This window comes from Theropithecus gelada, chromosome 7a (assembly GCF_003255815.1).
Source record: "Theropithecus gelada isolate Dixy chromosome 7a, Tgel_1.0, whole genome shotgun sequence".
Lineage (NCBI taxonomy): Eukaryota > Metazoa > Chordata > Mammalia > Primates > Cercopithecidae > Theropithecus > Theropithecus gelada.
In genome coordinates, this window is record NC_037674.1 from 37,559,085 (window position 1) to 37,571,447 (window position 12,363).

A 12,363-nucleotide genomic window follows, 5' to 3' on the forward strand; every position below is an offset into this window, starting at 1 on the left:
ATTAAGTTCCTTATGGCTGCAGCACTGCCTTACAGGGCAGCAGTGGCAAGAGCGGAAGTGAAGACAGATGCAAGGGGCTTTACACCATGTTACAAAAGAATGGATTTTATCCTGGGGTCATGAGCTCCTTTCCCCTTTTAGCCTTTTAGAAAAAAAAAATAGGCAAGAATCAGACACAGACACATCCTCAGCAAGATACATCCAGAAAGAGTAAACTGAGAAGAGTCCAGAGACAAGGAGATGGTGAAAGAAGGAAAGCCAGGCCCCAAAAAGCAACTCCAGCAGCAAAAAGGTGGACATGGATGGTGGGCAGATGGGTGGGGAGACAAACAGACCAGGAGACAGTAACAGAGAAAAGAGCCGTGAAAGACAAGGGATCTAACAGGAGAGGGCAAGGGAGAGGGTGTCAGCCCCCCAAGACGCCAGAGTCACACAGGCAGATTCAGACACTGAGGCTCAGACCCCGCTGAGCACCCAGGGGCTCCCTTCTCTGACCTTAGGGTTGGCTCCCTTGGCAGACCAGTCCTCTCCCTCCATTCTCAGCTTCGAGAGAAGGGAAGAAAGATGTCTGCAAGGATTCATATTTTGAGAGGGGGAAACAGAGTAAGGGCCAATTAGAAGGGTTGACTAAATGGGCCAGGGGTGGAAAAGTAGAGAGAAAATTTTGTTTCAGGAACATTGAGGGAAGGAACAATAAGCCCTCCTGTCCCTTGTCTCCAGGACCAAAAGTGGTCTTCAGTAGCTGAACCAATATCACGGAAGAAAATTTGAAAGGAAGAAAAAAAAGAAAGCTGACAGGAAATGGAAGTATTGTAAGAGACATTTCCAGTCACCTTGGAGAGGTGCAGGCATTAGAGCTCAGAGTCTCTGGCCAGACTGCCAGGGTTCAAGCCTTGCTATTATACCAGCTGTATGACATTGAACAAGTTACTTACAATCTCAGTTTCTCCATTTCTTAAGTGTAAAGTGAGGATGAAACAATAGTACCTACCTCATAGGGACGTTGGGCAGGTAAAACGAGTTCCCTAGAAAATATTTGTAGACTGCTTCAACAGTTATCTGTTGCACAGCTATCAAGGTAGCTGTTATTATTATTGCTCCTTTTCCCAGGCATGGCCTCTCCTGGTACCCACTGTGATGTCATGTACTTTCCAAAACCCCATCAGGGCTTCTCTGACTTATTAGAGAGTGGCAAACCCGCTCCAGGTGTGTTTCATTAAAGAATATATTCCTATTCAGTTGTGGCTTATGGAATTTGATTCGCAGGAATAAATTTGAAAAGTCTTGGAAAGTGTGACTACTTTGTTAGCAAAGTGTGGCTGGGTGGGATTGGCATTAGGGCTAAAAGACCTTTTCAGACTCTTGGTCTTTTAGGGTCCCTACCATTGCCTCAAGAGTGTAGCCAAGGCCAGGCATGGTGGCTCACTCTTGTAATCCCAGCACTTTGGGAGGCCGAGGCAGGTGGATCACGAGGTCAGGAGATCGAGACCATCCTGACTAACACAGTGAAACCCCGTCTCTACTAAAAATACAAAAAATTAGCTGGGCATGGTGGCAGGCACCAGTGAGCCGAGATCGCGCCACTGCACTCCAGCCTGGGCGACAGAGCGAGACTCCGTCTCAAAAAAAAAAAAAAAGAGTGTACCCAAACAAGGGCCAGAGAGCCTGAGAATTGTCACTGGTGGGGTGACAGAGATTTAGTCTCCTCGTGCCGCTCCACAGGAGATTTTAGTAAACTTCTTGAAAGAGCTTGGAACAAAATTGCCACTGGGGACTCTAAGACTAACTGCTGCACAGTCACAGAACTGAAAGATGAACCCTGAGCTGTTCCACCTGGCAGGGAAGCAAGGCTTTATAGATGAGGGGCCTTGTAGGAGCTGAAGACAGCAACAGATGGTGGCAGCCCCCTCCAGCAGGAGAGTCCTGGGAACAGCCATGTCTGTGAGCTCTTTGAGGCTGATGCTGTGTGGCATAAGTTTGACCCAGCCCAATGCCTAGAATATAGTACCCTTTAAATGTCTGCTGAATGACTGAATGAAAAGAGGTGGCTGAGGAAAGCATATGCTGACAGGATCCTCTAGAAGCCTCCCTGATTAATAATGATCAGCTACTCCCTGAGACCTTGAAGAAGAAGACAGTGCTAGAAGCTGCTGCCCAAAATATCTAAAAGCCCGCAGAATAAATCTATGGCCTCCACTGGGGCCCATAAGTGGAAATTTGGAAACCTTGATAAGTCTCATAGTTCCTGCAAGGGACTCCTTGAAATCTTAACATAAACTGTCTAAAACCTCTTAAAGGAAGTCTTGGAGCCCCTGCTGAAATCCTTGGAGAAACCCTCCCTGGAAGACTTGGAGCCCTGTCTGGAAGCCCTGGAAACACTGCCAGGAGTGATGGACAACCTTTTGGGGCTGAGTCAGTTGCACGTGTACATTAGGGTACTGGGCTCTGCCTTTGCAGCAAGGGTAGGAGGTGGGGAGGAAGGTCACTGTTGCTTTGTTTTAATACCATTGGCTGTGTCTCAGCTGCCAAAGAGACTGGTCAAAAAGCAGCTGCCAAAGAGACTGGTCAAAAAGCAGAGGCCAGGGAGCTTCCAAGTATTTCATCAAAATAGTGGGCTTTGGAAATATTGACTCTTAGTAGTGGTCAGCTCTGGGGCTTGAAAACATCTTTTTCTATTTTTTTCTGGTTTTTAAAATTTTGGGGTTTTGTTGTTGTTGTTGTCGTCGTCTTACTTGTGTTTTCTCCACACATGTATTGAAACCACTTCTTGATAGCTTTTTGTTGAAGGATGTTAGTGTGTCTTTGTTGATAGAATCTAGGAGAGCCTGCAGGCAGCCAGGTCGGGGCACAGATTTTGACAAACATGAGTACTATCTAATCATTTCTGACCCACTGGAGCCTGGAAACAACAACAACAACAAAGTTGTTCTTTGATCACAAATAGATGATTGAAGTAGTTCTGCTCATGTACTCAGACGGCTTAATTCTCCAGGCCTCCCTAGAAAAGATGTCTTTGAATGCATTTAGCTGTGAAAGGAAGACACACAAACATTCAAGTGCTGAGATTATGTCAGAGACAAATACAGAAACAGATTCAAGAACAGCTTCAGAACAAACAAAAAATGTAGATCGATACCATAGCAGAGGGAAAGGGGAGAGACGAATCTGAAAAAAAGATGAAAAGAAGGCAGTGAAGACACAAATCAAAACTCACAGCATCAGAAATGAGCAGACAAGAAGAGCACTGCTATCAACTGGAAGACGGTCATTCAAACAGAAAATATAGCCCAATAGAGTCATTCAAACAGACTATATAGGCATCTCTGGTACAGCTGGTGAGCTTCTTTAGAAAGAATCTCTTTCTATAATTCTGAGAGAAGAAAAACGAGATATGAGAAAAGTAGTTTAAGGGTTGTGTCTGAAAGGAGCGGAAATGGAAAGAGACAAGGATATATTGGGACCAAATAATAGAAAATTGTTTTTCTCCTTCTTCTCTCCCACTCAGCTCGATCCCTAAAAGTGTGGAACCCTAAACCCAAGTTCCCAGATAGCAGCCAAGGTATCCATTTCAAGGATAGCAGTCTCAAGCCTACTATGTTAACTCTTTTCTGCACACGTTGCTTCTGGTGAGTACTAGCTGATGTGCTCCCAACTAGCCTTCCTTTCTAATCCAGTTAAAAAGTTAAAATCCAGCCCTGACCTTGGGTACCATTTAAGTGACCTGAAACAGTGTAGGTGCTGCTGAGTGGCTTTGCTGTAGGCAAATGAACAGAAATGCTCCCAAGCAGACTTAAAATGGAGAAAAGTCTTAGAGTTACTTCTGAAACCTGACACCACTCAACCTCACCCCTACTCCTAAACTCACAGTCCCTCCATGACCTGATAGAAACAGATCTTGGACCTGGCTGCCTTAGGGTGGGATTCCTCTGGTTGGTAGCTTCTGCCCTGCATGACTGGGAGCCTCCTCTCAGTGTCCTCAGTATAGGGCTGGGCTCGGTGGCTCACGCCTGCCATCCTAGCACTTTGGGAGGCTGAGGCAGGAGGATTGCTTCACCCCAGGACTTTGAGAGCAGCCTGGGGACTTGGGAGGCTGACACAAAAGGATAGCTTGAGCCCAGGGAGTTGAGACTCCAATAAGCTATGATTGTGCCACTGCACTCCAGCCTGGGCAACAGAGCAAGACTCCATTTCAATCAATCAGTCAATAAAAATCAGAAGATCAGCTTGTGAAATGGGGGACTGTATTCTTGCAGTACCCTCTTCCCACCTCTTCGGTACTCAGGGCTATCCCTTTCTACTGCATCTCCAATATCAATCATCCAGAAGGATCTAGAATCATACTGACATTAAACAAGCTTGAAAATTGTGTATGAATAGTTTTTTTAAGGCTAGGCTATTCCCCCACGATGAGCTCTGGAGGTGAGCCTCCACCTGCAGTGCAGGGACTCAACCGCTCCCCTTCCCACCTGAAGATCACACTGATGGAGTGGGATTCCTACTGGTTTCCCTACCTGTCCCTGGAGGGATGAATGTTCATTCTCCCGGTTGGCAAAATGGCTGGGCAAAGACGGAGCCATTATGGCGTTTATCACTGGAGTCATCCTTGGGGCAAATCTAATTGTCAGCAGCTCTGTCACCTAAAATCAGACAAGGAATGGCTGGAAATTAGGAGTTAAAGGCAATTTAATGGCTATTAGGAAAAAGTAAAAAAATAAGAGACGTTGTTGGAAAGGTTGTAGAGAAAAGAATGCTTATACACTATTGGTGGGAGTGTAAATTAGTTCAACCATTGTGAAAGACAGTGTGGCAATTCCTCAAAGACCTAAAGACAGATATACCATTTGATCCAGCAATGCTATCACTGGGTATATACCAAGAGGACTCTAAATCATTCTGTTATAGATACATGCACGCATATGTTCATTGCAGCACTATTCACAATAGCAAAGACATGGAATCAATCTAAATGCCCACCAGTGATAGACTAAATCAAGAAAATGTGGTACATATATATACACCATGGAATACTATGCAGCCATAAAAAAGAATGAGATCATGCCCTTTGCAGGAACATGGATGGAGCTGGAGGCCATTATCCTTAGCAAACTAATGCAGGAACAGAAAACCTAACACCAAATGTTCTCACAAGTGGGAGCTAAATGATGAAAATACATGGACACATACAGAAAAACAACACATACTGAAGCCTATCGGAGGGTTGGGGTAGGAGGAGGGAGAGGATCAGGAATATGGGTATACGGGTTCTAGGCTTAATATCTGGCTGACCCAAAAAAAAAAATCTGTACAACAAACCCCCACAACACAAGTTTAGCTATGTAACAAACTTGCACACGTACCCTTGAACTTCAAAGTTAAAAAATAAAAAATAAATACATTACAGCAATTTAAAATAAGACAACTTGATTGAAATACAATTCTTCTGGTATTTTTTACAGTTATTTTGTTTAGGTTTAGGAGTTAGAATTTCCCTGATACATCTATCTTATGAGAATTCAAGGGTTTGCAGTAAGACCAAAATCAGATTTTAGGGAAAAAAATAAGGGACAGGGAGACCTCATAGCAGTCAAATCTGTGGGATCCAGGATTGGGACCAGAAACACACTCCTTGATGGGTTTATGTTGAAAGGTTTAGAGCTGGGGGCTGCACATCAGGAATTCAGACTCGCAACAATGCCTTATACTCCTTCCCCTGCTGATAGAGACTGGGAAAGCCTTAATGTAGCATAGCTAGAACCAGAAAACTAAACATCATTTGGAAGAGAGATTTTTCTAGTGTCTTTTCTGAATCCTGTATCTTGTGACTTGTGCTAGGCATGTCTGAGCATCCACCTTTTTTAAGGGGAATTCGCATCCTAATTGTAGAAGGCAAATTCACTGTTTGCTTGGATCCCCCTCTCAGAATTCACCCTGGGCTCGTTTGTACAATGGGGAAGTTTGTTTATAGTTCTCTTGACCTACATTTTGTGCATGTTTTGCCCTTTTTAAAGAATCTCTTCCCCTGTACCTCTGACCTTCCTCTTCTGTCTCTCCTTCTTCTCACAACGTACTCATGTAGACATAAAGATCTGATCATTTCTATCCCAGAGTGTTTAATGTTTAAGAAGGTCCAGGCTCTTCACCTAAGGATATGAAGCTGGTATACTCAAATGCATTATTAGCAGGGTTTAGTTTACTTACCTCTTTAACAAAGTGAGGCTTTCCTGATGCTCCTTAAATTCCCAAAATGCTGTCACAGAGACATGCTCCCATTGGTCAAGGAGCCTCTCAATAGTTCATATCAACACCCTAAGGATGGTAGTTCTTTTCCCCATTCTGTAGGGCAGAATCTTAAGAAGATTCCAGGGAGGTCAGCATTCTTGATTCACAGGTATTGTGGCATGGGACAAATAGACATTGCAACCTCATCTTGACTTAAGCTAGTGTGTTCTGCCTCTGTAATTGGTTAACTACTACATTTTGCCTTGAGTCCTTCCGCCCTCCATTGCTGAGTTGGTTCTAGTCTGCCTGTGACAGTGAAATATAATGTGCTTATCTAGGAAAATCAACCAAACATGCAAGCAATAAAAGAGACACAAAATAGTAATTAAGAGTGACAAGTGTGGAAAAAGACAAATGCGGAGATAATATGTACACATATAGCAGGAAATAAACATGACAGGAGAAAATATGTAAAAGATGGGACAGTAAAGCATAATAACAGAATATAGAAATTTATTCCAGGAATGCAAGAGTGGTTCAACGTAAAAAAATCAATCAATGTAATAATATAATATACCTACCGCATTAATAGAATGAAGAGAAAAAGTCTACGTGATCTTTTTTTTTTTCTTTTCTTTGAGACAGTCTCATTCTGTCACCCAGGCTAGAGTGCAGTAGCGTGATCTCGGCTCACTGCAACCTCTGCCTCCCGGGTTCAAGCAATTCTCTGGCCTCAGCCTTCCTAGTAGTTAGGACTACAGGCACGCACCACCACACCCTGCTAATTTTTGTACTTTTAGTTAGAGACAAGGTTTTGCCATGTTGGCCAGGCCAGTCTCAAACTCCTGAGCTCAGGCAATTCACCTGCTTTAGCCTCCCAAAATGGTGGGATTACAGGCATGAGCCACTGTGCCTGGCCCCACATGATCATTTCAATTGATGCAGGAAAAGCATTTGACAAGCTCCAATACCCCTTAGTGATAAAAACACTCAGAAAACTATGACTAGTAGAAGGGAACTTCTTCAACATGATAAAAGGGTATTCATTTTTTAAAAACTACAGTTAACATCATACTCAGTAGTAAAAGACTGAAATATTTTTCTAAGATCAGGAACAAGACAAGGGTGCCCACTTTCACCAGTGCTATTCAACATTGTACTAGAACTTCTAGCCAGAGCAATTAGACAAGAAAAAGAGAGTGCATCCAAATTGAAAAGGAAGAAGTAAAACCATTCACAGATGACATGATTCTGTATATATATACAAAAATCCTAAAGAATCTACAAATAAAATTATTAGAGCTAAGAAATTAACTCAGCAGAGTTAGGGTACAAGGCAGAGAATCAGTTTTATTTCTATACACTAGCAATGGACAACCCAAAAAGAAAATTAAGAAAAGAATTTCATTTGTAATAGCATCAAAAATAATAAAATACGTAGGAATAAAATTAACCAATGCAGTGCAAGATTTATACACAGAAAACTACAAAACGTTGCTAAAAGAAATTGAAGACACCAATAAATGGAAAAACACTCCATATTTATGGACTGGAAGACTTAATATTTTTAAGATAGCAATAATGCCCAATATATATTTTAAAAATCCTAAAGAATCTACAAATAAAATTCAATGCAATCCCTATCAAAACCCCAATGATCTTTTTTGCAGAAATGGAAAAGCTCATCCCAAAATTCATATGGAATTGCAAATGGGCCTCAAATAGAACAAATCTTGAAAAAGAGGAATAAAAGTGGAATTCAAACACTTCCTGATTTCAAACTTACCACAAAGCCACAGTAATCAAAACAGTGTGGTACTAGCACAAGATTGACATATAAAGCAATGGAATAGAATTGAGAGTCCAGGATGAAAGCCATACAAGTAGGGTCAACTGATTTTCAACAAGGATACCAAGACCATTTGAAAGAACAGTATTTTCAACAAATGGTGCTTGGACACATATTGTTGAATTTTGAATTGAAATATATTTCAAATATTGTTGAAAGAATAGTATTTTCAACAAATGGTGCTTGGACAACTAGACAGCCACATGCAAAAGTATGAAGTTGAACTCTTACACTATATACACAATGAACTCAAAATGGATCAATGATCTAAATATAAGAGCTAAAACCATAAAAGTTTTAGAAGAAAACAGACGTAAATCTTCATGACTTTGGATTTGACAATGGTTTTTCTTAGATATGACACCAATAGATTCATTCTGTACAGCAAGCAACTGCTTCTTCCCTAAACTTTTCTACGTATTACAATGCTTTCGAAAATAAATTTAAATTTTAATGCCTTTAGGGAAGTTATTTTATTATTCAAACAGAGAATCCATGGTTCTAAGATGAATGAGAAATAGCTCCTGTACCATAAGGTTCTTTAGAGTTAGTGGAGCTGATCTTAGGGTGAAGCTGGACTTGGGAGATGAAACTAGGATTCACCCCTTAGAGGTAGCCTCTGTGCATGTGTTAGGAAGTTGCCTAGAAACCTCCGAACCAAGCCTAGATTTGGGTATATGGAGTTCTCAGGTGTCAGTTTTCTGGGGAAGCAAACTGTGGGAAAAACACGGAGTTCTCTTGATTTTTGTAGAATGTATGTCTTCACTGCTGTTCAAAATTAGGGCCTGGGGCTGCCTCTTTGAGGTAGATCAGTTAACAACAGAAACTGGGTAGTGCCTGAAAGGGTTAGCTTCCATGTTGATGGTAACAGTAGGTAGTCGGTCAGGAGGACAACTCAAAGGAGCCCAGAGAGAGATGAGATAGGACACCCTTGACTGACCACTTCTGACCTACTGGGACAAAGCATAGGGAGGAGGGATGAATGGGCCCTGCCCCTGTGGAAAACATTAGATGATGCTCTTTCTCTTATCTACTCTTTTACCCGTTGGCTCTCCTGAGGCCCTGCCATTCCTTCTTAAAAGAAAAAAGTTATCAGATGACAGAATAAGAGATCAAATTTGTAAAAATCAGACAAACAGATGAGATACGCAGAGAATGAGAAAAAGAAAGGTAGATAGTCTTGCAAGCAAATGGGGTAGAAATAAGGCCCCAAACAGGAAAAGATCAGTGACATCAAAAGTGGAGAAAGAATGGGTCACTGGAAGAAGGATAAGGGCAAGAATAAGGAAAGAAACAGGCATGAGGTTAGTAAGAGGGCTTCAAGAGGGGAAAGAGTCATCTTGCAGTATTCTCTCTCCTTTTCATTGTTTAGACACAAGCATATTTTAGCTGTCTTCCAACTCTCTCCCTCTTCTCCCCTTTCTCCTTTATTCCATAATAAGTAAGTGTTCAGAACCTGACCACACCATGCAGTAGGCTAGAAATAAAGAGGAAAAAGAGGAATGAAACCAACTCCCTGCTCTTCAATCAGCTACTTGTTGTGAATTATGTGATGCTCTCCAAAGGGCAGGGATCACGATAATGAACTTGTAAGTTGGGCTGTAGTTGGGTGCAAGGCTGGGGTGGGTGGGGTATTCTGTGTATATATCAGAGGAAGACTGATTTTGATCACCCCGAATTTGGGTCCACGCTGCCAGATTGGCTGAAACTATACTTGGGCTAGGGAGCCCAGTGACCTGAGTAGTGGTTAAATATATAGACCCTTAAAGTTTACGGCTCCCCTGAGTGCTAGTTGGATAATTTAGGATTGCTAGGTAGGCAGTTGCGGCATCCTCACTCACTTATATACACATATTGTGGAAGAGATTATTAGATTTTATCCACTTTTCCTGAAATACATATTAATGAAATTAATACACAGAGTTATATACTATTATCAAAATTTGATACAAGATATTTCACCATCAAATTACGGCACCTTGTCCCATCTTCTTTGGAACTTGCTCTCTCTGCTGCAGATGGCATCACTAGGGCCCACATTTGGAACCTCTCCCAAGATGTGCCCTGGAGTCTGTGGAGTTTGGGTGTTGTATTCCAGCTCCTCCTCTGCCCCTTTTGATGCTGACAGCATTCTTCAGAGCAGGCTCCTCTTAGGTTCCTGCACATAATCTCTCCTGCCCAAATAAACTCTCAGCCATGCTTAGCAAGAAGCTGCATAATTCATAGGAAGTTAAAAATCTTCCCCATCTTTGCCTTTCCAAGCTGCTGCTCAAAAGAGAATCCAGTAATATAGACTGAGGTCTAGGGTTTCCAAGGATCTGTACTTTCCCCTATATCTGGAGAGGGGTAGCTAATGTCACTTCCAAATCTCTGGCTTGTGAATAGGTTCTTATTCTGCCTGTTTTTAAACATGCCACCCTCTCCCACAGTTGGCATCTGTGGGCCATATGGAAAGAGGGGACATTTTCTCTTGAGCTTCTGGGAAGTATGGTTTCTTTTCTAGTTTTTCCATTTCTGTTTTCAATGCTGAAGCATTTTTCAAGACTTCCTTTTAGTCAACAAGTGCCTTCATGTTTTGTCTCCTCTTCCCTTAGCAAAACCAAAAGTAAGGTATCCTTTGGCAAGGAGCCAGGTATATCACATCAAGGTAAATGACCCATAGTTCCTCATTTTGACATTCAACTTATTGCCCAAAGGAAGAGTTCAGTAGCCAACAGGAACGTTGCCCCTCCAAAGTGTGCCACCTCCAGTGAGGCCTCCCTGTCATGCCCGGCCTGTGGACAGCCAGTCCCCGCCATCCCTTCAGTCCCCTGCCAAGCATGGATGTATTGTGCAGGCAGCCATGTGGCCTGACAGTCTCTACCAGTCCTGCTGTCCCTCGGCTGATAATCAAACCCATCCTGAATGACGGGAAATGCGTCCTCTGCTAGCTGTGTTTTCTGTGGAACTCAGGGGAGGGGAAGGGCCAAGCCATTATTAACAGAGTGTTGTTGGGAAAAGTGAAAAGGCCACATCCTTTCCAAGGGACACTTTTCCTGGAAAGCCCCTGGAGCTTAGCTGGCTCATCCTGTGAAGCTGGTTCTCGCCACAAGGGCGCAGGGCCATTAACTCAGCCTGGAGGAAGCCTGCAGGGCAGCTGGCACTCTGGAGGGACAGAAAAAACAGGTCACCAGGCACAGACAGGCAAGGGAGGGAGGACGATGGAATGGAAGACGCCTGGGCTGGATGGAAGTCAGTGCCCTTGGGTGCTGGTACCTGCCTTCCCAGCCACCGGTAGATCAGGCTTCTGAGCCTGTTGGCTGTCAGGGCTGGACTGTGCCCCACAGGCACCATGGCAGTCCCCGTGGAATCCCCCAAGTGTCACCAGGCAGCATACAGGTAACAGGCCTGGAAGGTCCCCATCAGCCCGGTTGGACATGTTCAGACACTCTGGCGCTCCCCGTTCAGTGGCACAAACTCCAGGAGCCAGTGAAGGAAACAGGAACACACCAGGCTGAGCAGTATGGCCAAAAGCTATTTATTCCTAAATAAAAAGCAAAATAAACAGGAGTCTCATCACCATGGAGCCACAACCCCATCCCTGCCTCCTTCCTCTGCCATATGCTATCAAATAAGTTTCCCAGCCACAAATAATTATTAGAACCTCCTCCCCATGTGCCAACTCCAACCTCCGCTATGTATGACACAGGGGGCAGCCCTACCCCCAGAATATACAAAATGTTGCACAGATACAATATGTACACTGAGGAAGGGGACCTACCTCCAGCAGCTCGTACCCTCGCCTGGTCTACATTAGCTCCATTGTCCTGCCTCAACTGCCCCTCTGAGTAAGATGGGAGCTCCCATGAGGGAAAAATTGCTTTGGTGAAATTAAGGCCATCAGAGAGGCCATGAGGCTTCCTCGAAAGAAATAAACTCTGAGCCTCTAGCTCTTAAATAACAATCATCATCATCCAGAAATTTAAGGACTCAGCCCTGGCCAAGGCGGCAAAGGGTCTGCACTTGTGTGTCTCACCCCATTAGACAGGGGCTTGTCTTGCTACTCTAAGGGTAAAAGGGTGACTGGGAAGGGGTGATAGGGACATGGTAGGGGCAGAGTCTCCAGGCCCACTTCTCCAGGCTTTGCTGACAGTAGCCTGCTTTTTATTTTTTATTTTTTAAATTTTTATCCATGACTATTTTTTAATCCCATAACTTTTTTTCTATAACTTTTCCATAACTTTTTTCCATAACTAACTTTTTTCATAACTTTTTTCTTACAACTTTTTTCATAACTTCTTTAATCCCATAACTTT